This window comes from Typopeltis vanoorti, chromosome 12 (genome assembly GCF_054136105.1).
Source record: "Typopeltis vanoorti isolate ZY-2024b chromosome 12, IOZ_Tvanoo_1.0, whole genome shotgun sequence".
Taxonomy (NCBI): Eukaryota; Metazoa; Arthropoda; class Arachnida; order Uropygi; family Thelyphonidae; genus Typopeltis; species Typopeltis vanoorti.
In genome coordinates this window covers 64,952,897-64,978,444 of record NC_143560.1, presented here as the reverse complement: position 1 = coordinate 64,978,444, position 25,548 = coordinate 64,952,897, and the positions used below count along the sequence as shown (strand labels likewise).

The window sequence follows — 25,548 nt, the reverse complement described above, 5'->3', positions numbered from 1 at the left end:
AGGGAGGCCCTAAACATCATGTCCACACAACTATATGACATTCTCACAATATCTATCATATCTTACCTTGAACTCACTCACTGTCATAGCACCCACAACAGACTCTGGCAGCTTATTCCACTCATTTACCACTCTAAAAGTAAAGAACCTTGCTAACCACACTCTTGCCCAGCTTCCATAGATGTCCCATAGTTCTCCCACCACCAGTACTGATCTCAAAAATATCCTCTGAATTAATCCTATAGAAACCCTTTAGCAATTTGAATGTCTCAATCATATCTCCCCTTTTCTGCCTATCAACCAATTTCTGCAACCCACAAATTTTTAACCGGTTCTCATAAGGTTCATTCCATACAACTGCTATCATCTTGGTCACTCGCCTCTGAATCCTGTCCACCTCCTCCCCATCAAGAAGAAACCTAGGTGACCAAATCTGGGCACAGTAGTTGAGATGAGGTCTTATCAAGACTCGGTACAGAGGAACAATAACTTGCTTGTCTCTGCTTGTCAAAGTATTTTTCAACAACCAAGTGAGTTGACGAGCTGATTTAGCCACTTTTGCAATGTGCTCCCTACACTTCATCTCCCTATCCACCAACACTCCCAAGTCCCTGGCCTCATCAATCTCCTGGAGTACAGTTCCGCATATGTGGTATACTGCTGCTAATCTTTTCACCCCAAAATGCATAACCTTACATTTTGTCACATTAAATTAATATCCATTCTCCTCAGCCCAGAACTCCAATCTATTCAAATCGTCCTGCAAGATTCTGACATCTTCTGCATTCACTTGCCCTACCCAACTTTGCATCATCAGTGAACAAATGAACCGTTCCTCTTAGATCCTTCCCTATATCGTTAATGAACAAATTAAACAGCAGTGGTCCAAGAACAGAACCCTGAGGCACACCACTAGTCACAGGCCGTCTTTTGGATTCTACTCCTGAATAAACTACTCTCATATCTCTCCAACAACCAACCACCTATCCATCTCACCAACCCTATATCCATTCCCATATGTTGCGGTTTACAGATTAGAATTCCATGTGCTATCCTGTCACCTTAGCCAGGTCCAGCAGTATCACTGTAAACCCATTACTCTTATCCAGTTCAGTCGTCACTGTGTTATAAAACTTGAGCAAGTTACTGAGGCATGATCTACCCTTCACAAAGCCATGCTGTCCCCTGTAGAGTATCTCATTTTCATCAATCCATTCCTGTATTTTTCCCTTGACTATTTTCTCCAAGACCTTGACAATGACTCCTGATATGATGATTGGTCGGTAATTTGCAACAGTAGTCTTGTATCTTCCTTAATGCAGTGGAACTATTTTCCCCTCTTTCCACACCTTCGGGACTAAATCAGACCCGAGACTCAGATTAAACAACATGTTCAAATGCAATATAATATCAGATATCAGCTGAGATGTTTGTTGCTTCCTAATTATGCACTAGGCAGCCACAAACATCTCAGATGATCTATGATAAACAAAGTATTAGAGCAGTATATCTCCACATTACGGGAATGAAAAGTGCATAGCAATCACAGATGTTTTAAAAAAAAATGTAGGAATAAAACTGGGACCTATATTGTTTAACTTTTATATCAATGACATTGTCAGTGGATTGCAAGGGGATATACTGTTGTTTATGAATGATGCGAAGCTAGGAAAGATCATTAGTAATAGTGCAGATGTGGTAGCCCTGCAAAAGGATTTGACTAAGCTAGATAGATGAATCTAGCTTAGTCAAATGAATGGTGGTGTTGGTTTAATGCAGCAAAACGTATGGTCTTGAGGTTTGGGAAACATTGATGGGACGTTGCATACTCTATGGGAGGAATTATACTGGAGGAAGTAGAGGAGACAAGAGATCTGGGGTTGATGATTGACAAAAACCTGAGATTTAGGGGACATATTACAAAGTTGGTGAAGGTAACACAAAGGATTGCTGCAATAATGAGAAGGACACTGACCTGCAGAGATAAAAGGGTTATCATTCCATTATATAAGTCTCTGATCAGACCACACTTAGACTATTGTTCTCGGATTTGGTCCCTAGGATTTGAAGGGGATAAATTAACTGTGGAAAGGGTACAAAGGCAGATAACAAAGATGGTTTCAGGACTGTACCATTTTAGTTATAAGGATCGGCTGAGGGAATGTCGACTGCAGAGTTTGGTGAATAGAAGAAGGAGAGGTGATATGATTGAGACTTTTAAACTGTTGAGAGGTGGTTACAGGGTTGACACTGGGGAGTTCTTTCACTTGGTTGAACAGCGGGAAGGAGCGATGACAAGAGGCCATCCCTGGAAGTTACGAAAGGAAACTGTTTGCAAGAGGGTGAGGAGTGGTTTCTTTGCATGGAGGGTGGTTGAACCATGGAATGCATTGCCTGATGGACTGGTGAGAGTGCGAACAGTCAATGAGTTTAAGGAAAATGGTATGATAGGCTTTGTGTTTCTCAAGGGTAACCTCCTCTCGATGAGTCTTGATAGACTTTGTGTTTCTTAGGAAGGACTTCCCACAATGAGTCTTTTGACTTCATGGTGGCCTGAATAATAATAATAATAATAATAAATGTCAATTATTTCTGAATACTTCAATCTCCTTCCTGAGATTGTTCTTAAAGAGTATCAAAAGTATGTGTAAAAATTCAAGAATGTATTCTAGGATTTTAGGGGAAAAACTGCATAAACATTTCTACAATATGGTTATAGAGTCAGCTGTCTGGATTTTAAAAGAAGCTTTTTATTTTTATATTCAATAAACTATGCCTTAGTAACCATTCAGCTAATACCATAACTTCAAATCTCATAGTAAAGGATTTTACTATGAGCTTCAAAATTTTTTTTTTAAATAATAATAATAAATTATTATTTTTGTGCTCTTTTTCAGTTTAGATACAAGTGTCCTTCAGTGGTGTTATTGTTTAAAATTTTTGTTGTTTATATTATGTTTTGTTACAGTTTATTTGTACTGCTCCTGCTTCTGAAAATGCATCCATAAAGAAACGTACATCAGTGGCACAAAAGGCTTCTGTATGAAAATCTGGTTCTGCCTTAGATTTTTCGCAGTGGATGCATTGCAAAAATTGCTATATGCATGCACCAAAAAGCATGAAATATTTGTACATCAGGGTTTGCTGGAAAACTTAAAGAACTAAGTGGTCACAGGCATCTTCAGTACATGTTAAGTTCAAATTAAACAATAACTGACAATTCCAAAAAGAGCCACCTAAGTAGCTAGTGTAAGATAACTAAAAAGGTCAATAAAATTTCCTAAAAAAACCTATATATACAATAAAAAGTTAGGAAAGATTAGCTTTTCACAAAAGTCGGTTCCTCATAGAACGGCTTTATAAAGAAACATGTGAAACTTTACCCCACTCTCCTAACTTAAACAGATCTGATGGTTTACTTCTATCACCTTAATGGGAGATAGTACTTTACAAATCAGCTCATCTTTCCTAACGTTTGATTGTATATATAGTTTTTTTTTTTTTTTAGGAGATTTTATTGACCTTTTTAGTTATCTTACATTAGCTACTTAACAGTTGGAGCTTTTTGGAATTATCAGTTATTATTTAAATTGACCTTAACATATACTGAAGATCTTTTGACACACAGGCAAAAATTATACCATTAAAAAAATCTTTTTACGTAAGATTTTCCGTCATTAATTTTGTATTTATATGTCTACTCACAGTATTCCCTTACTAACAATCTCAATCATATCACCTCTTCTTCTTCTATCCACCAAACTCTGCAGTCCACATTCCCTCAGTTGATCCTCATAACTCACATCGTACAGTCTTGAAACCATCTTTGTTATCTGCTTCTGTACCCTTTCCGTCCGCGCGGTTAGCCTAGTGGCTTTGCGCTTCGCAACCATATGCCTGGGGAAGGAGTGTCCTAGGTTCGATTCCCGTCGGAGACGTGAGGAGCTGAAGGATCTTCCTCAGCCATAGCCAAGTTAGCCGGTCTTGGGCGCGGGCAGTAGGGTTTTTTCCGCCAGTTTATCTGGTGTTTTTCATCCCGCAAGCAGGCAAACCGGCCCCTTGAACACACAGGGATACAGCCAAGAATACCTTGAGGCATAGGAGTGACCGTTCTATCCTCGTATTTCGGTTACGAAATCCAAACATGCTTGGAAGGTTGTGGGCCTTAAAGGCCTGTTAAAGCCATTGGGATAGATAGATAGATTCTGTACCCTTTCCACAGTCCATTTATCCCCTTCAAATCCTGGGGACCAAATCTGAGAACAATAGTCTAGGTGTGGTCAGATCAGGGCCTTATACAATGGAATGATAACTCTTTTATCCCTGCAGGTCAGCGTCCTTCTTAATATTGCAGCAATCCTCTGAGTTACACTCACCACATTTGCAATATGCTCCCCGAATTTCAGTTTTCTATCAATCATCACCCTCAGATCTCTTGTCTCCCCTACCTCCTCCAGTACAGCTCCTCCAATCGAGTATGCATCATCCCATCGATGGATCCCAAACCTCAAGATTTTACATTTTGCTGCACTGAACCGATAACCCCATTTATTTACCCATCTGACTAGTTTATTCAAATCCTCATGCAGGGCTGCAACATCAGCACTGTTACTGATAACATCTCCCAACTTCACATCATCAGCAAACAACTGAATGTCCCCTTGCAATCCATTGACAATATCATTGATATAAAGGTTAAACAATATAGATCCCAGTACTGAGCCCTGTGGGACATCACTCGTAACCCTCTGCCTCCTTGAAACTGTCCCACCATACACAACTCTCTGATACCTATTAGTCAGCCAATCCTAAATCCATGTGACTAACCCGATATTTAAACCCGACAGCCTATCATGTGGTACCTTGTCAAATGCCTTTGCAAAATCAAAACAAAAAAATGGCAGTATATGCCTTTCCCTCATCAACTGCTCTTGTCTATTTATTATAAAAGACAATCATATTACTAAAGCAAGAGCGTCCCTTAACAAATTCATGTTGATTCTCACAGATAACATTACCCTCATCTACCAAACACTGTATATAGTCCTTCACTGATTTCTCCAAGACTTTAACAATTAATGATGACACACAAACATGCCTATAATTAGACACTTCCAGTCTGCTACTGCCCTTATGCAGCGGCACTATCTAACCTTCCTACCATTCCCTGGGTACTTTTCCCACAGCCAGACTTTTATTAAAAAGCCAGGTCAACAGAGCTGTCAGTTCTTTAGCACATTCTCTCAAAACCCATGGTGAAATACCATCCAGTCCAACAGCTTTATTGGTATCCAGAGTACTCAGTATTTGGAACACACTCTCCTCTTGCACCTCTAAACCCTGATCCTGCTCTATCCCTCTAGTATTCAAACCTCCTCCAGGATGAAATACTCCAATAAAGTGCTCATTGAACAACTCCACTATGTCCTCTGCATCAGTCCCTCTATTCCCATTTTTATCCCACAATGTCATTCTTCCACAATCGTTTCTCTGCCTACTGGCCACATAGCTAAAAAATTCCTAGGATTTTCTTTGGATTTTAGTGCCAATCTCTTCTCATATTCCAGTTTTGCCTTCCTCACTATACTGGTCACTCTCCTGGCCTGCGTCTTATATTCTTCATGTATCTGTTCTCCACCCCTCTTCTTGTATATCTTCCATATTCTCTTTTTTCTTTTTCAACTGCAGTTCCTGTTTGATATTGTTTCTCATCCACTTGACCAAATTGTGTCCACTTCTTCACCTGTAGAATACAGCTTACTATTGCTGCTAACAAATATTCTTTCACAATTTCCCAAGCACTAATGATATCCTGGCCTTCCAATTCTGCCCTCCATGGAACTGCCCCTAATTGATACCTAACACTATTATGATCACCTGCCTTATAATTCCACATACATTCCCTTTTCTTTGATACATCTGCATGTCTGTTCATCTTCCAAGTCAAAACCACATGGTCACTCTCTCCAACTGGTAGGAGAGATGTTATCTCACTTATTATTAGCTCTTCTGATGCTATGACCAAATCCAAAACTCTTGAACCTCTTGTTCTCTCCATCACATGCTGCCGAAGACATTTGTCCCTCAAGAATTCCAGAAATTCTATCCCCTTCTTACTACTTGCATTTTCATCTTCCCAGCTTACACTGCTGTAGTTAAAATCTTCCATAACAATCGTTCTTCTTGCACTTGCCAAGCTCAACTGCCTAAACATCTACTTTGAATAAATATACTTTGAATATTTTAAAAAATATCAAAGGTGTTCTGTTTTATGTTTAAAATAGAACACCTTTGATATTTTTTAAAATATCTAAAATAATCTTTGGCCAGGTTGATTTCTTAATTTTAGGTTCCAAAATAAAGGAGATGAATTGGTGGCACTGATAGCATCAACCTGGCCAAAGATTATTGGGATCGCTGAGATGTGGTTGACGGAGGATGATATAATAACTGGAATTGAAGTGGCAGGGTACAGCATTTTTCAGCACGATAGAAAAGGAAAACGTGGTGGTGGAGTATAGCTTATGATAAGTGATGACTTATGTCATCTAAGAGTGGAGGCTTCGGAAGGCAGTGACACAAATGGTTTTGAAAGCATATGGTGTGAGGTAGAGGTGGCCAGACAGGATATTTAGTGGGGTGTTTTGCTATAAACCAGGGAGCACAGAGAGAGGGGAGCAGGAGATGTTTAGGCAGTTTAGCTTGGCAAGTGCAAGAAGAATGATTATTATGGGAGATTTTAACTACAGCAGTATAAGCTGGGAAGAGGAAAATGCAAGTAGTAAGAAGTGGATAGAATTTCTGGAAATCTTGAGGGACAAATGTCTTCAGCAGCATGTGATGGAAGGAACAAGAGGTTCAAGAGTTTTAGATTTGGTCATAGCATCAGAAGAGCTGATAATAAGTGAGATGACATCTCTCCCACCAGTTGGAGAGAGTGACCATGTGGTTTTGACTTGGAAGATGAACAGACATGCAGGTGTATCAAAGAAAAGGGAATGTATGTGGAATTATAAGGCAAGTGATCATAATAGTCTTCGGTATCAACTAGGGACAATCCCATGGAGGGCAGAATTAGAAGGCGAGGATATCATTAGTGCTTGGGAAATTGTGAAAGAATATTTGTTAGCAGCAACAGTAAGCTGTATTCCACAGATGAAGAAAGGAAACAATTTGGTGTAAAGTGGATGACAAACGATATCAAACAGGAACTGCAATTGAAAAAGAGATTATGGAAGATATACAAGAAGAGGGGTGGAGAACAGATACACGAAGAATATAAGATGCAGGCCAGGAGAGTGACCAGTATAGTGAGGAAGGCAAAACTGGAATACGAGAAGAGATTGGCACTAAGATCCAAAGAAAATCCTAGGAATTTTTTAGCTATGTGGCCAATAGGCAGAGAAACGATTGTGGAAGAATGACATTGTGGGATAAAAATGGGAATAGAGGGACTGATGCAGAGGACATAGTGGAGTTGTTCAATGAGCACTTTATTGGAGTATTTCATCCTGGAGGAGATTTTAATACTAGAGGAATAGGGCAGGATCAGGGTTTAGAGCTGCAAGAGGAGAGTGTTTTCCAAATACTGAGTACTCTGGATATCAATAAAGCTGTTGGATTGGATAGTATTTCATCACGGGTTTTGAGAGAATGTGCCAAAGAACTGACAGCTCCGTTGACCTGGCTTTTCAATAAAAGTCTGGTTGTGGGAAAAGTACCCAGGGAATGGAAGGAAGGTAAGATAGTGCCATTGCATAAGGGTGGCAGTAGTCTGGAAGTATCTAATTATAGGCCTGTTTGTGTGTCATCAGTAGTTGTTAAAGTCTTGGAGAAATCAGTGAGGAACTATATACAGCGTTGGGCAGATGAGGGTAATGTTATCTGAGAGAATCAATATGGATTTGTTAAGGGGCACTCTTGCTTTAGTAATATGATTGCTTTTTATAATAAAATGACAAGAGCAGTTGATGAGGGAAAGGCATATACTGCAATTTTTTTGGATTCTGAAAAGGCATTTGACAGGGGTGCCACATGATAAGCTGATATTTAAGTTGCAGCACATGGGTTTAAATGTCGGGTTAGTTAAATGGATTCAGGATTGGCTGACTGATAGGTATCAGAGAGTTGTGTATGATGGGGCAATATCAAGGAAGCAGAAGGTTACAAGTGGGGTTCCACAGGTCTCAGTACTGGGAGCCTGTTGTTCGACCTTTATATCAATGATATTGTCAGTGGATTGCAAAGGGACATTCGGTTATTTGTGGATGATGTGAAGCTGGGAATGGTTATTAGTAATAGGGTAGATTTGGCAGCCCTGCAAGAGGATTTGAATAAACTAGTCAGATGGATAAATAAATGAGGTTGTCGGTTTAATGCAGCAAAATGTAAAGTCTTGAGGTTTTGGGATCCATCAATACGATGATGCTTAGTCGATTGGAGGAGCTGTACTGGAGGAGGTTGGTGAGACAAGCGATCTGGGGTGATGCTTGATAGAAAACTGAAATTCAAGGAGCATATTGCAAAGATGGTGAGGGTAACTCAGAGGATTGCTGACATACTGAGAAGGACGCTGACCTGCAGAGATAAAAGAGTTATCATTCCATTGTATAAGATCCTGATCAGACCACACTTAGGCTATTGTTCTTAGATTTGGTCCTCAGGATTTGAAGGGGATAAATTGACTTTGTAAAGGGTACAGAGACAGTTAACAAAGATGGTTTCAGGACTGTACAATATGAGTTATGAGGATCGACTGAGTGAATGTGGACTGCAGAGTTTGGTAGATAGAAGAAAGAGAGGTGGTATAATGAAGGCTTTTAAAGTGTTGAGAGGCAGTTTCAGGGTAGACTTTGGAGAGTTCTTTCACTTGGTGGAATGGTGGGAAGGAGCTATGACAAGGGGCCATCCCTGGAAGTTATGAAAGGAGGCTGTGCACAAGAGGGTGAGGTGTGGTTTCTTTGCATGGAGGGTGGTTGAACCTTGGAATGCATTGCCTGAGAGAGTGGTTGGACCGGGAACAGTCAATGGGTTCAAGGAGTGGTATGATAAACTTTGTGTTTCCTAAAAACGACTTCTCATGATGAGTCTTTTGACTCCATGGAGGCCTGGATAATAATAATAATAATAATATTGGTTAGATGGTTCAGAGATTGGCTGTATGAATGATACCAGCAGGTTGTGTATGATAGAGTAGTGTCTCAAAAAAAAAGGGTAACTAGTGATGTGCCCGTTCTGTTCTTGGGCCCCCCCCCTGCTGTTTAATTTTTTTGTAAACAATATATCATGTGGACTGACTGGGGATTTTCACTTGTTTGCTGATGATGAAATTAGTTAGAATTATACTTAGCACTGCTGATGTTAATTCCCTTCAGGAGGTTCGAACAGACTTTTGATTTGGGAGTGGGGTTGTAGTTTTAATATCAATAAGTGAAAGGTGTTGCATTTGGAGTGCAGAAATATAAAGCTGTGCACCATATCGATGGTGCAGTACTGCAGGGAGTAGATAAGATTAGAGATTTGGGAGTGATTGTTGACAGCAGACTGAAGTTTAGAGGGAATGTTGCTAGTGTTGTAAAGGTTGCACATTGTAGTGCTGCTATGATAAGAAGTACTCTAACATGTAGGGATAGAATGTGTTGCAATGGTTTACACATGAAATATATTCACAAAGTATATAAAACATTGTTTTTTTACTTGGCACAAAACACTGTTTTTGCTTCCTTGGGTAAAGAATTTAAAAAAGTATATAATTTTTGGTATCTTTAATGTAAAATAGAATCAAGCTAAAAAACTTTCAAAATCTTTCTCTCATCCAAAGATTTTTCATTAATAAGATCTAGCACCTTTTGGCTACTTGAATATGAGATATGTATATGATGTCTGCATTATTTCAACCTTGGTATCTCTCTCAGGTCTGGCTCTCACTGATGAGACCACAATAGAACTTCAGATTTACTCCCCTTCCCATCTTGCTCTTTCTATGCTCATGGAAAACATCATGTCCTTTCATTTCTCTTCCCATCAGGATATCATTCTTATCCAAACATGTTTCATTCATTCCAACCATTTTGGTGCAAATAAACTCAGATAATCCAACAATTTCATCTCTTTCTTTCTAATACTTCTGGTATTCATAAATAAGCATAGAAAATCCTCATCGTCAGTGGTCCTAACAGGCTAAGTGCCCACAAAATTCCAACTATACTTAAATTTCGCAACTGCAACTGTAACTAGAAGAGGTGGGTAGCCCTATGCCTATCAGTGTATCCTATGTTTGAAGATGCGTGTGTTCATGGGGGTTGGTTTGCCGATATTAATAAATCTTATTTATACCATTTCACATCTGTGATTTCCACACACTTGCTTCTGTCTACCACCTTTACCCTTTGTCCCAAATGTCTCCTCAGACTCGACTACTCCTCATGCATCCCAGGCCATCCTTATCCTTATATTTCTATAAGAATTATTATTATTATTATTATAATGGGCAACTCCAAGAAGTCCTTAGACTCATTGAGGACAGGCCCTAAACATTGTATCCAGAACTACTATTCAGCATCCACAAAGTATCTATTATACTTTGCTTTGAACTCACTCACAGTCATGGCACCCAAAACAGACACTGGCAGCTAATTCCACTCATTCACCACTCTCCAAGCAAAAAACCTAGTTCTAACACCCTTGCTAACCACATTCTTCCCAGTTTCCATGGATAGCCCCTAGTTTTTTTGCCACCAGACCTGTTCTAATCTTGTAAAAACCCTTCAGTAAATTGAATGTCTCAATCATATCACCCCACTTCTGCCTATAGACCAATTTCTGCAACCCACAGATCTTCAACATGTTCCATAAGATTGATTCCATAGACCAGCTATCATTTTGGTCACTTGCCTCTGGATCCTCTCTACCTCCTCCCCATCAAGAAGAAATCCTGATGCCCAGATCTGGACACAGTAGTCATGATGGGGTCTTATCAAGGCTCGATAAAGAGGAACAATAAGTTGCTTGTTAAAGTATTCTTCAGTAACCAAGTGATTTGATGAGCTGATTTAGTCACTTTTGCAATGTGCTCACTAAACTTCAACTCTTTATCCACCAACACTCCCAAATCCCTGGCCTCGTCAATCTCCTGGAGTACAGTTCCACCAATGTGGTATAGTGCTGCTATCCTTTTCACCCCAAAATGCATAACCTTAAACTTTGCCACATTAAACTGCCATCCATCAATAGTGCCAGTGGATTTGAGGCAGTATGGTGTGAGATGGAGGTGAATGAAATCAAATACTTGGTTAAATGTTGATATAGACCAGGTAATGTGGATGGTGATGATAATGAAATCTATAATGAAATTAGCCAAGCAAATAAGAAAAGAGTGATCATTATAGGTGATTTTAATTATGGCAATATAGACTAGAATGATGGGATAACAACTGGAAGTAAAGAAAATGAGTTTCTTGGGTTTTTGATGGATAACTACCTCAGAAAGTATGTAACAGAGGGCACACGAGAATTGAGGGTCTTTGATTTGGACATCTCATCAGAGGATGTAATTATAAATACGGTGTCAAATCATCCACCAATTGGTGACAGTGACCATGAGGTGATTACCTCGGTGGTTGCCAGCAGTGTGAGGACCTCTGTGAGAAAACCATATATGTGGAACTACAAGGGGGGGGGGGGTGATTATGAAGAGCTCAGGAGACAGCTTGTAGGTGTAGCATGGAATGAGGAGTTAGCTGGAAAAGAGATCAATGCAGCTTGGGAGATTTTCAAAAACAATTTAGTAGATGCAATGTCTAAATGTATTCCAAGGGTGAGATGGTTAAATAACGTAGGTGTGAAATGGATGAATAGAGATATTAAGCATGCAATACAGAGAAAAAAGGCATTATGGAGGCAGAATAAGAGAAGTGGAAATAACCAATTCCATGAGTACTACAAAGACCAGGAAAGGAGGGTGACTTGGTAGGTGATGGTAGCTAAAGAAAGGTATGAACAGCAGTTAGCTAATGAAGCCAAAGAGAATTCTAAGGAGTTCTTTCGATATGTAGCCAGCAAAAGAAAAAATGATTATGGAAGGATGACATTGATTGGAGAAAATGGTATAAAGACAGCTGTTGCAGAATGTGTGGGGGAGATACTTAATGAGCAGTTCATAAAGGTCTTTCAATCTTGTGAATGTGACTTCATGGAGAGATTGAGAGCAGTTGATGATGGGGGAGGAGAGACTGACTGTAAGTGAGCAAGAGGTGCAGGAGGAGTTGAATAAATTAGATGTTAATAAGGCTGTGGGACTTGATAATATATCACAACGTATTTGTGCCAGGGAAATGACACCTGCCTTGACATATTTTTTTGATACGAGTCTTGCACTCGGTCAAGCTCCTAAGGAGTGGAAGGAGGGCAAGATTGTGCCCTCTTTCCACTTCATAAAGGAGGTGATCGAACTCAAGCATCAAACTATAGGCCTATCTGTGTGTCATGTGTTGTGGTTAAGTTGTTGAAAAAGCTTGTGAGAACTAGGATACAGAGTTTGATTGACAACAATGGTATTATCTTTGATGGACAGCATGGATTTGCTAAAGGTAGGTCATGTTTTAGTAATCTGCTTACTTATTACAATAAAGTGACTGCTTCCTTGGACAGAGGAAAAGGATACACAGTAATATACTTGGATTTCTCAAAGGCTTTTGATAGAGTACCTCATGATAATTTGACAGTCAAACTAGGGCAGATGTGGTTGGATATTAGACTAGTGCATTGGATTGGAGACTGGCTGTCTGATAGGTATCAACAAGTTTTGTATGGGGGAGCGATATCCAGGAAAAGGAAAGTCACTAGTGGAGTGCCTCAGGGGTCTGTTTTAGGGCCATTACTGTTTAACTAGTATATTAATGATATTGGTGAAGATTTGGATGGAGATATTTAGTTGTTTGCAGATGATGTGAAGTTGGGACCAACCATGAAGAGTAGTGAAGATGTTGTGGCCTTACAGGAAGACTTGAATAGATTGAGTGATTGGGCACGGAAATGGGGATGTGAGTTCAATGTTGCAAAATGTAGGCTTTTAAAATTTCGAAAACAAAGATGGTATGCAGAATTTATACTTGGTGAGGATATATTTTTGGAGGTGGAGGAAATAAGAGATCTGGGGATGATAATCGATAAGAATCTGAAATTTAGGGGACACATAGCCAAAATTGTGAAGACAACGCAAAGGGGAATGATGCAGAGGACACTGACGTGTAAAAGTAGGGAGATTCTTGTTCCATTGTATAAGGCTTTGATTTGGCCGCACATGGACTATTGTGCCCAGATTTGGTCACCTGGTTTTCAGAAGGATGAAGAGATGAAGGATCGAAAAACAACTGGAAGAGGGGGAGATATCATAGAGACCTACAAGTTGGTAAGGGGTTGTTATATGATTAATGCTGGAGAAGTTCTACATAAAATAGTGGGAGATAGGGGGAGAACCAGAGGTCATCCGTGGAAACTGTATAAAGAGGGTGTGAGTAGGGATGGGATAGGCAGGTTTTTTTCATGCAGAGTTGTGAATAATTGGAATGCCTTGCCAGAGAGTATGGTATCTGCAAGGCATTTTAGTGTGTTTAAGACATGCTATGATGAGCTGTGTGTGTGTGTGTGTGTGTGATAAAAGGACCTCCCAGATGAGTCTTTGACTCCATGATGTCTTGGGGTAATAATAATAATAATAATAAAATCCATTCTTCTCAGCCCTGTCTTCCAATCTATCCAAATCATCCTGCTAAATTTTGACATCATGTGAATTCACTATTGCTCTACCCCACTTTGCATCATCAGCAAACAAACGAACAGTTCATCTTAGATCCTTTCCTATGTCGTTAATGTACAATTAAACAGTAGTGGTCCAAGAACAGAACCCTGCGGCACACCACTAGTCATAGGCCGTCTTTTGGACTCTACTCCTGAATAAACTACTCTCTGATATCTCTCCATCAACTATCCTCCTATCCATCTTACCAATCCTATATCCATCCCCATATGCTGCAGTTTACTGATTAGAATTCCATGTGGTATCCTGTGAAAGGCCTTAGCAAGGTCCAGCAGTATCACTGTAAACCAATTACTCTTATCCTCTTCAGCCATCACTGTGTATAAAACATGAGCAAGTTACTGAGACATGATCTACCCTTCACAAAACCATGCTGTCCCACATATAGTATCCCATTATCATCTATCCATTCCTGTGTTTTTCTCTTGTCTACTTTCTCCAAAACCTTGACAATGAATCCTGATATGCTGATCAGTTGGTAATTTGCAACAGCAGTCTTCGAGCCCCCTTTATGCAATGGAATTATTTTTGCCTCCTTCCATCCCCTCTGAATTAACCCAGACCTGAGACTCAAATTAAACAAAATGGTCAAGGGCACTGACAATTCTTTTGCCACCTCATGTATGACCCGAGCTGGTATACCATCCAATCCCACAGATTATGGTTTTGTAATATAATAGTCACTTCCATTTCATTTACCTCAATTCCTGTATAAGCTATTGGTTCCATCATTCCTGCAATATCACTACCTGGATGATGTACTCTTGCAAAGTGCTCGCTCAGGAATTCCACTATTTCAACCGATTCAGTTACCTCCCTACCATTGACATTCCTTAAAATCATTCTGCCATATACATTTTTTCTTTTACTTGCAGCATATCCAAAAAACTGTTTGGAATTCTCTTTAGCTTGCGTTGCTAATTTCCTTTCATAATCTGCTTTTGCTTTTCTTACCACACTAGTTATCTTTCTGGCCTGTGCTTTATACTTTTCCTGTGCCTGCAGGTTACCTTTCTCCTTAAATTCCCTCTGCAGTTGTTTCTTTCTTTGCAGCTGAAGCTAAATGGTGTTATTCAACCATTTAACCCCCACTTGATTTACTATCCGGACTCTAAGTATGCAGGTAGCCATTACCTCTTGGAAACGCTCCTTAACCACTTCCCATGCACTATCAACATCCAGCCCTTGCAATTTTACATGCCATTGAACTGAACCAAGCAATCTCATAAGCTTGTCATACTTACCAGCCCGGTAATTTTACATGCATGCACCCTGTCTTAATTGAAAATTGCACACATTTAGCCACCTCCCAGGTCAAGACCTTATGCTCACTCTCACCAACTGGTGTCAACGTGGTCATATTCATTACAGTGAAATTCTCAGATGCAATTACTAGGTCAAGCACTCTCAAACCCCTAGTATATTCCAATACATACTATCTCAGGTAGTTATCCCTTAGTAATTGCATAACTTCCATTTCCTTCCTCCCATGTGTCCTCTCTTCCTTCCAATCTATGTTGCCATAGTTGAAATCCCCCATAATAATTACCCGTCTTCCATCATTGAGTCTATTTGCCCATGCATACTATCTTCATCATTTATTCGATCACCTGGTCTATAGCAGCAGCTAACTGTATGTTTTGTTCTGCTAGCCTCGATCTCACACCAAATAGCCTCAAATGTATTCTTTTCACTATCCTGCATTTTCACTATTCTCCTTGGCTGCAGTTCATCAGCTATCATCACTAACACTCCTTCCCCCATTCTTTTCTCTCTGTCTCTCCTGAACACACTATACCCTTCACATTCTATCCCACTAGCAATATCATCTTCTGTCAGCCATGTCTCACTAATGCCAATAACCTGTGGCCAGTAAGAGCCAACCAAGGCCAAAAATTCCTACTTCTTGTTCCTAATACATAAAGTGCAGAAGCCAGTTAGTCCAACCCCTATCTTGATGTCTTCTACTAACTATCCCATTCTGGTTTGTTGTCCTATGTACTAGCTTGGGGATATTATACACATTCTTACACTCAACTGCCTCACTGATGTCTGCATATCCATTCCACCACCCCCCTAATAGCTCTAGTTTCCCTGATTCTGTACATTCACTTTCACTTCATTCAGCAACACTTTTTCCAGTTTCCACACGCCAAATCCATTCAGATGCAAACCATCCCTCCTGTATAAGTCCTTTCGCCCATCAAACTCACTCCACACATCCACAAATTCCACACCACTCCTCCTGCACAACCTGTGCAAAGCGTCATTCACAATTATGGCCCTCCTTCTCAACTCTACTCTGTCATACCGTGGCAACATAGTGGATTCTCTAAGGAGTACATGCATTTATTACTCCTTACAGAATCCACTATCCATTATACTATATCTACCTGTATCCTTGTCCAATTTGCATTCCTGTACTCACACTACCCCTGATATCCAGTCAATATCACTTTGGTCTCACCATTCATTATACTGCTCTTTACATCATCTCTGACTTCTGCTGATACCTTGTTCAGATCACTAATTATTTACTGTTGCTAGATCCTTCTAGCAACAGTCCCTCCAGTTGATTTACATCAAATCCTTTTAAATGTAAATCTCTTTTGTATCATTCCCTTCATCCCTCAAATATATTCTACACATCAACAAACTTCACCTCTTTTTTTCGCACAGCTCTGCTAGCATACCATTCATGATATTTGATCACTCTCTCTCTCTCTCATCATTGGCATACCTGGTCAATACATAAACTACTCATTCTATCATCCTGTTGTGTTTCACACTCCTGAGTATTATCCTTGATATTATTATTATTATTGTACAGGTACCTCAATGGAGTCCAGATTAATTGCGGGAGATGCAAACTGTCCACACAATTTATCATATCTCTCCTTGAACCCATTAACAGAAAAAGCACTCACAACTGACTCTGGCAACCCATTCCACTCATTCACAACTCTCCAGGCAAAAAAAAATCTACTCCTCACATCCTTACTAACCACACCTTTATTCAACTTCCAGGGATGATCTTCTTGTTCTGGCCCCTCCAGCCAAGTGCTGAAACATTTTCCCTACATCTATCCTATAAAACCGTTTAAGCAACTCAAATGTTTCTATCACGTACCCTCTTTTTCTTCTGGCAACCAACTTCTGCAATCTACAAATCCTCAATCTATTTTCACAAGGGACAGTCCAGAGACCAGTCATCATCTTGGTCACACACATCTGAATCTTCACCACCGCTTCCACATCCCCAAAAAACCCAGAAGACCAGACTTGAGCACAGTAATCCAGAAGTTATACCTACTTGTTAGTTGTTATTCAATAGCCAAGTAATCTTATGGGCTACCTTAGCAAACTTAGCAATATGTTTATAAACTTGGCAATATGTTCATAAACTTAGCAATATCTATTTCACAGAGTATATTGCCATCAATGTGATACACAGCTTGTAATCTGTTTATTCCAAAATGCATAACTTGACATTTCTCCACATTGAACTGATACCATTATCTTTTACCCACACTGACAGCCTATTCAATCTTCCTGCAAGTTCTCCACATCGCAATGATTGACATTACTCTACTTAATTTTGCATCATCTGCACACAACTGAATATTCCCTTTCAGGTTATTTCCTATATCATTTATGTACAAATTAAACAGCAATGGTCCAGGCACTGAACCTTGTGGCTCGCCACTAGTCATCACCTGTTTTTGCTTTGAATCTGCCCCACCATATACCACTTTTTGATATCTGTCCAGTAGCTGCCCTCTTATCCACTTAACCAGTGTCACATCCATCCCCATTTGTTCTAATCTGCATAACAGAGTTCCATGTGGTATTCTGTGAAATAGCTTTGCAATTGGTGCGGATTGGAGACTGGCTATCTGATAGGTATCAACAAGTTGTGTATGGGGATGCAATATCCAGGAAAAGGAAACTTACTAGTGGAGTGCCTCAGGGGTCTGTTTTAGGTCCATTGCCATTTAACTTGTATATTAATGATATTGGTGAAGATTTGGATGGAGATATTCAGTTGTTTGCAGATGATGTGAAGTTGGGACAAACCATGAAGAGTAGTGAAGATGTTGTGGCCTTACAGGAAGACTTGAATAGATTGAGTGATTGGGCACGGAAATGGGGATGCGAGTTCAATGTTGAAAAATGTAAGGTTTTAAAATTTGAAAAACAAAGATGGGATGCAGAATTTATGCTTGGTAAGAATATATTGTTGGAGGTGGAGGAAATAAGAGATCTGGGGGTGATAGTGGATAAGGATCTAAAATTTAGGGCACACATCGCCAAAATTGTGAAGACAACACAAAGGCTTCTGGGAATGGTGCAGAGGACACTGATGTGTAGAAGTAGGGAGATTCTTGTTCCGTTGTATAAGGCTACACATGGACTATTGTGCCCAAATTTGGTCACCGGGTTTTCAGAAAGATAAAGAGATGTTGGAAAGGGTCCAAAGGAGGCTGACTAAGGTAGTTTCTGACCTCTGGAATGTCGAGTATGAAGAAAGATTGAGAAGATGTAATTTGCAGAGTCTGGTGGACAGGAGGAAGAGGGGAGATATGATAGAGACCTACAAGTTGGTAAGGGGTTGTTATAGGATCAATGCTGGAGACGTTTTACAGAGAATAGTGGGAGATCAGAGGAGAACCAGAGGTCATCTCTGGAAACTGTATAAAGAGGGTGTGAGTAGGGAGTGAGAGGCAGGTTTTTTTCATGCAGAGTTGTGAATGATTGGAATGCCTTGCCTGAGAATGTGGTGTCTGCAAAGAGTTTGAATGTGTTTAAAACACGGTATGATGAGCTGTGTGTGTGATAAAAGGACCTCCCAGATGAGTCTTTGACTCTATGAGGTCTTGGAGTGGTAATAATAATAATAATAATAATATCCAACAGAATTACAGTATAGACATTTTCTTTATCCAACTCTGCTGTTACTCTATTATAAAAAGTTAGTAAATTACTAAGACATGACTGATCCTTCCCAAAGCCATGTTACCCTTCATACAGTATCATATTTTTATCCACCCATTCTTGAATTCTCTTTTCAACCAATTTTTCCAGTACTTTTACCACCACACCTAAGATACTGATTAGTCTATAGTTTGAAACTGCAGTCTTAGAACCTCCCCTATTAAAGGGAATTATTTTGCCCACTTTCCACCCCTTGGAACTCTACTGGAGCTGATTTAAATTAAAGAGCCTAGTCAAAGGTATTGCCAGTTCCCTTCCACATTCTAACAAAACCAGGCTGATATCCCATAGAATAGTTAAGTTACTGAGTGACCACTTTGCAAGGATATATTATCCTAGTGAGATTACTGTTTTAACATATGTGACAGACTAATGTGTGAAAACAGAGGTGGATGAATTGGAGCATCTTAAGATATTGCAGAATCTCAATGTAATTACAGATGTGAGATTAGATATAATTTTGTCACCTCCCAACCATCATCACCCATTAAGTTAATCTTCCATTGTCATTCTTTCTCTTACTTGCCACATAATGAAAGAACTCTTTCGGATTTCCTTTGGCCTGCTCGGTTAGATTCTTCTTAAAATCTGTTTTTACCTTCCTTGGCATACTGGACATCTTTCTTGCCTGAGCCTTATACTGTTCATGAGTTTGCTGGTTACCTTTCTTTTTAATACCCTCCACAGCATTTTCTTCTTCTGCAGCTCATGCTGAATGATATTATTCATCCATCTAACTCCTACCTGATTCACCCTCCTTACCATAGGTATACAATTTAATATTGCTTCCTCTAGATCAGGGGTTCCCAACCCTATGTCCGCAGGCACCATGGCACCCGTCGACCAATTTGTGTGTGCCTGCCACTGTTTAACCGTGTGCCATATAGTTTGAAATAATCACACAGTAATTCATGGCATGCTATATGATGCATGCGTTAATGACACATGACGAGTATTAAACGGATACAATGTAAAGTAGACGCACCTTCGAAACTGTTCATTTCAGTTTAAGAACTGTAATATCATCATATTCTCCTAATTATGAAGCACTGGCCAATGAAATGCAATGCCAAAGATCACACTAACTTACATATATATATTTAAATTTTTATATGTAAACTTTTAAGTAATAAAAAATTTGATCATAATGTAAACTTTGTATGTATTCGTTTAACAAAAGAATTCAAAAAATTTGCTTGAAAAAATAGATGGTGCCCGTCGCCCTATCGGTATTTTAGAATGTGCTCTAGGAAACAAAAAAGTTGGGAACCCCTGCTCTAGATGATCCTTAACTATCTCCCATGCATTACTAGCATCCTTACCCTGCAGTGATTTATGCCATGGCACAGATTTAAGCTTCTTCCTAAGTTTGCCATAATCACCTACCTTGTAGTTCCACATATACCCCCTTATTGACTTGACAGAATATTCTTCATGTTGTACAATCTCCCAAGTCAAAACCACATTGTCACTTTCTCCAATCAAAGGCAATGTTGTTACATTGGTTATGGATAGTTCTTCTGATCCTGTGACCAAGTCCAAAACTCTCACACCCCTAGTCCTCCCTCCATCAAATGCTGCATCAAGTAATTATCTCTCAGCAGGTGTATAAATTCCATTTTCTTCCTGCCATTTGATCTTTCTACCTTCCAGTCTATATCTCGATATTTGAAGTATCCCACATAATAATCACTCAACTAGTACTCATTGTATACTAATTTGGCAATGCATGTCTTCCAGATCATTCACAGATGATCTGGAAGATATGCAATTAGGATACATCAATACATCACCTAATACTGGAAGATATGCAGGGAGTTCCAAGGATGATCTGGAAGATCATCCATGGAATTCCCTGGCCTATAGCAACAACCAACTATATATTTTGTTTTACTGGCCTTAATGTCACACCAGACTGCTTCAAATGAACAGCCACCCTCCCACCTATCTCCTATTCTTTTTGGCTGCAATTCATCCACTATCATCAGCAGTACCCCTCCCCCATCCTATCTTCTCTATCTTCCTTGAAAATACTAAACCCTTCACATTCTATCCCTGTAACTACATCATCTGCATTTAGACAAGTCTCACTATTGTCTATAACTTTTGGAGAGGTTGCACTAACCAATGCCAAAAACTTCTCCCTTTTGTTCATGATACTTCTGGCATTAGTATATACAAACTGCAGCATCTCTTTAGGTCTCCACCCACCTTTACTTCCTGATTTGACTACCCTATTAAATATTTTTGCTTGAGAGACTAGACTCTGCACTTGTCATTCTTGCACTCACTTGCCTCGTGGGTGCCTTCACACAAACTCACCTACTTCCACCCTAATTGCTTAAGTTTCCTCAAGTGGTGCTTCAGCATGCTCAGTGAAACAAAGCTCTCTCTAGACACCTAACACCAAACCATCTCAATTCAGTCCATCAAGCATTGTAAAAATTCTTCTTTCCGTCAAATACAGACCACAGATCCACAAATCCTACATCATTCTTTATGCACAACCTATGCATAGACTCATTAGCTAGCAAAGTCCTCCTTCTCGGTTTGCTTCTATCATATCATGGCAGGAGACTTAAAATTCTCCTTACAATTACTTAATTCTACTACTTCGACACTACTACCATCAATGCCATCTACTGCCCATCATCACCAACAACAGTATTTTTTGTCTGTAAATGATATGTTCTCTGAAGGCTGATTTGTCTGCAAGCAGGATGAAAAACCCATTGGGAGAAAAACCCTACTACCACATGAGAAAGCCCATATAAGGATTCCCCTTGTCACAGCGAGAATTGAACTCAGGTCTTTTTCAGTCGAAGGGTACAATGTTCTGCTTTCTTCAAATTGCACTATGGAGGCACCTAAAAGCACCTTCAGTAGAACTGAGTAAGAGAACAAAATTAACATACAAGTAACAGAAGAATTATAAAATGTGACATAATAGATTGAGTAGAACAGCAACTACTTAATTTAAGTCCTAATGAAATGTATAAATAAATATATAACAAAAATGTGGAATTATTAGAGGAGTGGTGCAATAATATTTCCTATACAGAGGATAACTAAGACCATCAGAGCTGTTCAAATTTGGAGGAGGATGTAAAAAGCTCTTGCAACCTTCTTTATATAGACATTCCATAACAAATCTACTTATGTAGGAGTTTGGTTTTCTTCTGCAAGACTCTGTGCATGGTAGAGATGGCATGTTCAGCTAAGCCAGATTGCATGGGTTCATGGAAATGGATATAAGATTTATGTTCTTCAGGATGGACAAAAGCAGATCTACCTGGCTGACTGAAATAAGACAAGCCACAAGAGCAAGGAATGTGATAGACATCTGCCAAGCTGAGTGGAGGAAGCTTGTTCCTTAGAACTTAGGCCTCAGAACTTTGGCACTACATTCTAATATTACTTTATGATAAGGAAGAGGAAAACAGGAAATTTCTTCCCAAGATGTACAGATAGAGAGCCTAAAACTGTTGAATGTTGTGATAATAATGGATTTACTGGTAATAAGTCCTGTGTAGAACATAAATATGAGCAAAATATAATAATGTCTTGCTAGTCCTGAATGTATGATTGGTTGGTTGATTTATGGTTCACTGGCACAAGGACAGCAGAGGCCACATTGCATCAAATCACAGGTTACAGCAATACACAAGGTAACATTGAAGGTAGTAAAGAAATAAATTAGTGAATAAAATGCCATGCACAAAAAACAAATTTTAAATAAATTAAGTTAGGCAATTCATTATTTACACATAAACAGAATTTAAAATCAAATGAGGGTTGTATAAATTAATTCTTTTTAAAAAGTTAAAAACTTCAGGCTATTTGTCCAAGTCTGATAAGATCTATCTGAATGTATACAGCTTAGCCAGCAGTGGCGCACTCAGGATTTAATCTTGGAGGGGGCCGAGCGCTCAGGATTTAACCTTTGGGGGGGGGGCAAGTTGAGTAGACGTTTTGCGAATACACACAACACATCGCATATGACCTGTAACTGAGCATCTGCAGTGATTGCTAATTCATAAGTAGCACACAACATAAATAAAAAAAATGAATTTTACTTAGGAAAAGATTTTTGGAAATTTTTCTAGTGTTTTTTCCCTTTTCTTTGGGGGGTGCCCGGGTCCCTTGGTCCCCCCTCTGGGTGCGCCACTGTTAGCCAAATTAGTAAAAATTTCATTCCTGTCTTGTGTAATGTGCTAGCTCTCCACCAGGATATGAAAAACAGTGAGACGCATGTTGTATTTTTCACATATAGCCCTCAGTAAATAAGAATGTCAATTTAATGTTGAAATGTAAGGTTATGCATTTCAGGGTGAAAAGGTTGCATATGGTGCATCATATTGATGGTATTGGATTGCAGGAAATTAATGAGGCTAAGGACTTGGGGATAATTGTGGACAAAGAGTTAAAGTTCAAAAGGCATATTACAAAAGTCAGTAAAATAGTTCAAAGGATTACTTGGATGTTGAAAAAAAACATGGTAACAAGTAAAGATAAGGAAGTTATTATCCCTCTTTATAAGGCTATGATTCAACCACATCTTGACTACTGTGCACAGATTTGGTCACCTGGGTTTCTTGGAGAAAGAACAGAAGGTGGTAGAGAGGATTCACAAACGAGTGACCAAGATGGTGGCAGGTTTGCAGAATACTCCCTACAAGGATAGGTTGAAGGTTTGTGGGTTACAAAGTTTAGTTGATAGGTGGAAAAGAGGGCACATGACAGAAACTTTTAAGATATTAAAAGGGTTTTATAAAATTGATTCAAGCAAAATCAATAAATGACAAATAGTCAGAGAACTAGGAGCCATCCATGGAAGCTGAGTAAGAGTGTAGTTAGTAGGGTGTGCAGAATAGATTTTTTGCATGAAGAGTGGTGATTGAGTGGAATGGGTTGCCAGAATTGGTTGTGAGTTACCTGATGGCGAATGGATTCAAGGAGAGGTATGATAGGATTTGTGTGTATAATGGTTGATATGGGTCTCCCACGATAAGTCTCCAGACTCCATTGGAGATGCCTTAATAATAATATATGGTCTCTTTGACATCCCATGTAAGCAGTGGGTGGCAATGCTTACATGGGATGTCAAAAAGAACATATATTATTATTATTATTATTATCGTTTGGGCTTCCAGTTCAGCGACACATCAATACATTTCAAGTTATTGTGTGTGTGTGTGTGTGTGTGTGTGTGTGTGTGTGTGTGTGTGTGTGTGTGTGTGTGTGTGTGTGTGTGTGTGTGTGTGTGTGTGTGTGTGCATGCGCATGCGAATTTCTCAATCATAGATTTCGTAGCTCCCCAACACAGCAAAAAAAAAAACAATAAATAATAACCAACTGGTGTCATCCTCAGATAAGCTTACATATAAGCTTCGAGGATGAAAGTAGAGAAATTACTTCTCATCCAAGATGTATTATATGTAACCATAATGAAACACAATATATTCATTCAGGCTTCCAGCGCAGCGACGCATCAATACATTCCAAGTTTTGTGTGTGTGTGTGTGTGTGTGTGTGTGTGTGTGTGTGTGTGTGTGTTTCTCAATCATAGATTTCTCAATCATAGATTTCGTAGCTTCCCAACACAGCAAAAAAAATAAATAAATAAATAAATAATAACCAACTGGTGTCATTCTCAGATAAGCTTACATAAAAACTTCGAGGATGAAAGCAGAGAAATTAGTTCTTATCCATGATGTATCATATGTAACAAAATGCATGTAATGTAATTATCACATGTAAACCATTGTATATAATGTATGTATTATATGTAAACAAATATAAGTAATGTATCATATGTAATCAAATGTATGCAATATAGAGTGATTATATCCATTGATATTGTATATATAGAGTGTAAAATTGCAAAGAAACATCTGTAATAATCATCATTATGAATATTATAATAATATACGTTGTAAACAGTTATTGTTATTATTATTTAAAAAAACTTTATGTACGAGAAAGTATTTGTTATGCATAATTGTGTTCCTATAATGTATGTAATTTATCTGAAAAATAATAAAAATGTTAAAAATAAAAAATAAAAAAAAAATCCTTGTCCATTTGTGTTGGCACTACCCCACAAAATGTTGTATTCTTCAAAGTAACTCATAAGGCTTGAAGGCTTTGTCAGACTTATATTTCTTTATTAATTTAGAGAAGTATGGATTCCTAACATCCATCTCCACTTCTGGAAAAATGTTTCATACATCATCTAATATGTGAGGATTGTTTGGTGAGTATAGTTAACTTTTAGTTGATATAGAAGCATACATTTTATCTGTAGGATTGTCTTGTGGTTTATAGTTAGGTGAGATCTTGCCATAATTTTCTTGACAGGTGGGTTCTCACAAATGGGCTCATTTTTGAAGTTGTTTCAGGAGTGAGGCTATAGGTTATGTGACTGATGCACTCTGCAGAGAAGCACTTGTTCAGCTATGGTGAAACTGTGAGACAGTGGAATATACATGCATGTTTGGCATGATTTTGAAGCACAGCACCTTCTCAGCATGAGATGTTTCAGAACACGTGTGGTGGAGCTAGCTAACTCCTTTTTTTTACATCCTGATATAATATATTTTGTTCTGTTTTTATCTTATGCATTTCTTTTTCATAATTCTACTGCTGACATGCATGCAGTGCAAGACTTATCATGTTCTTTATGGCTATATCGGACACAGGTAGTGGAACCATGATAGGCAGTTTGGGCATGGCTG

At 39.0% G+C, this 25,548-nt stretch overlaps 1 protein-coding gene across 1 annotated transcript in view; it reads right to left on the bottom strand.

Moving 5' to 3' along the window:
• Positions 1-25,548, bottom strand: part of LOC150100847 (voltage-dependent calcium channel type A subunit alpha-1-like) — a 1,659,894-nt gene that overhangs the window by 938,213 nt on the left and 696,133 nt on the right. The gene's annotated exons all lie outside the window — the stretch shown is intronic.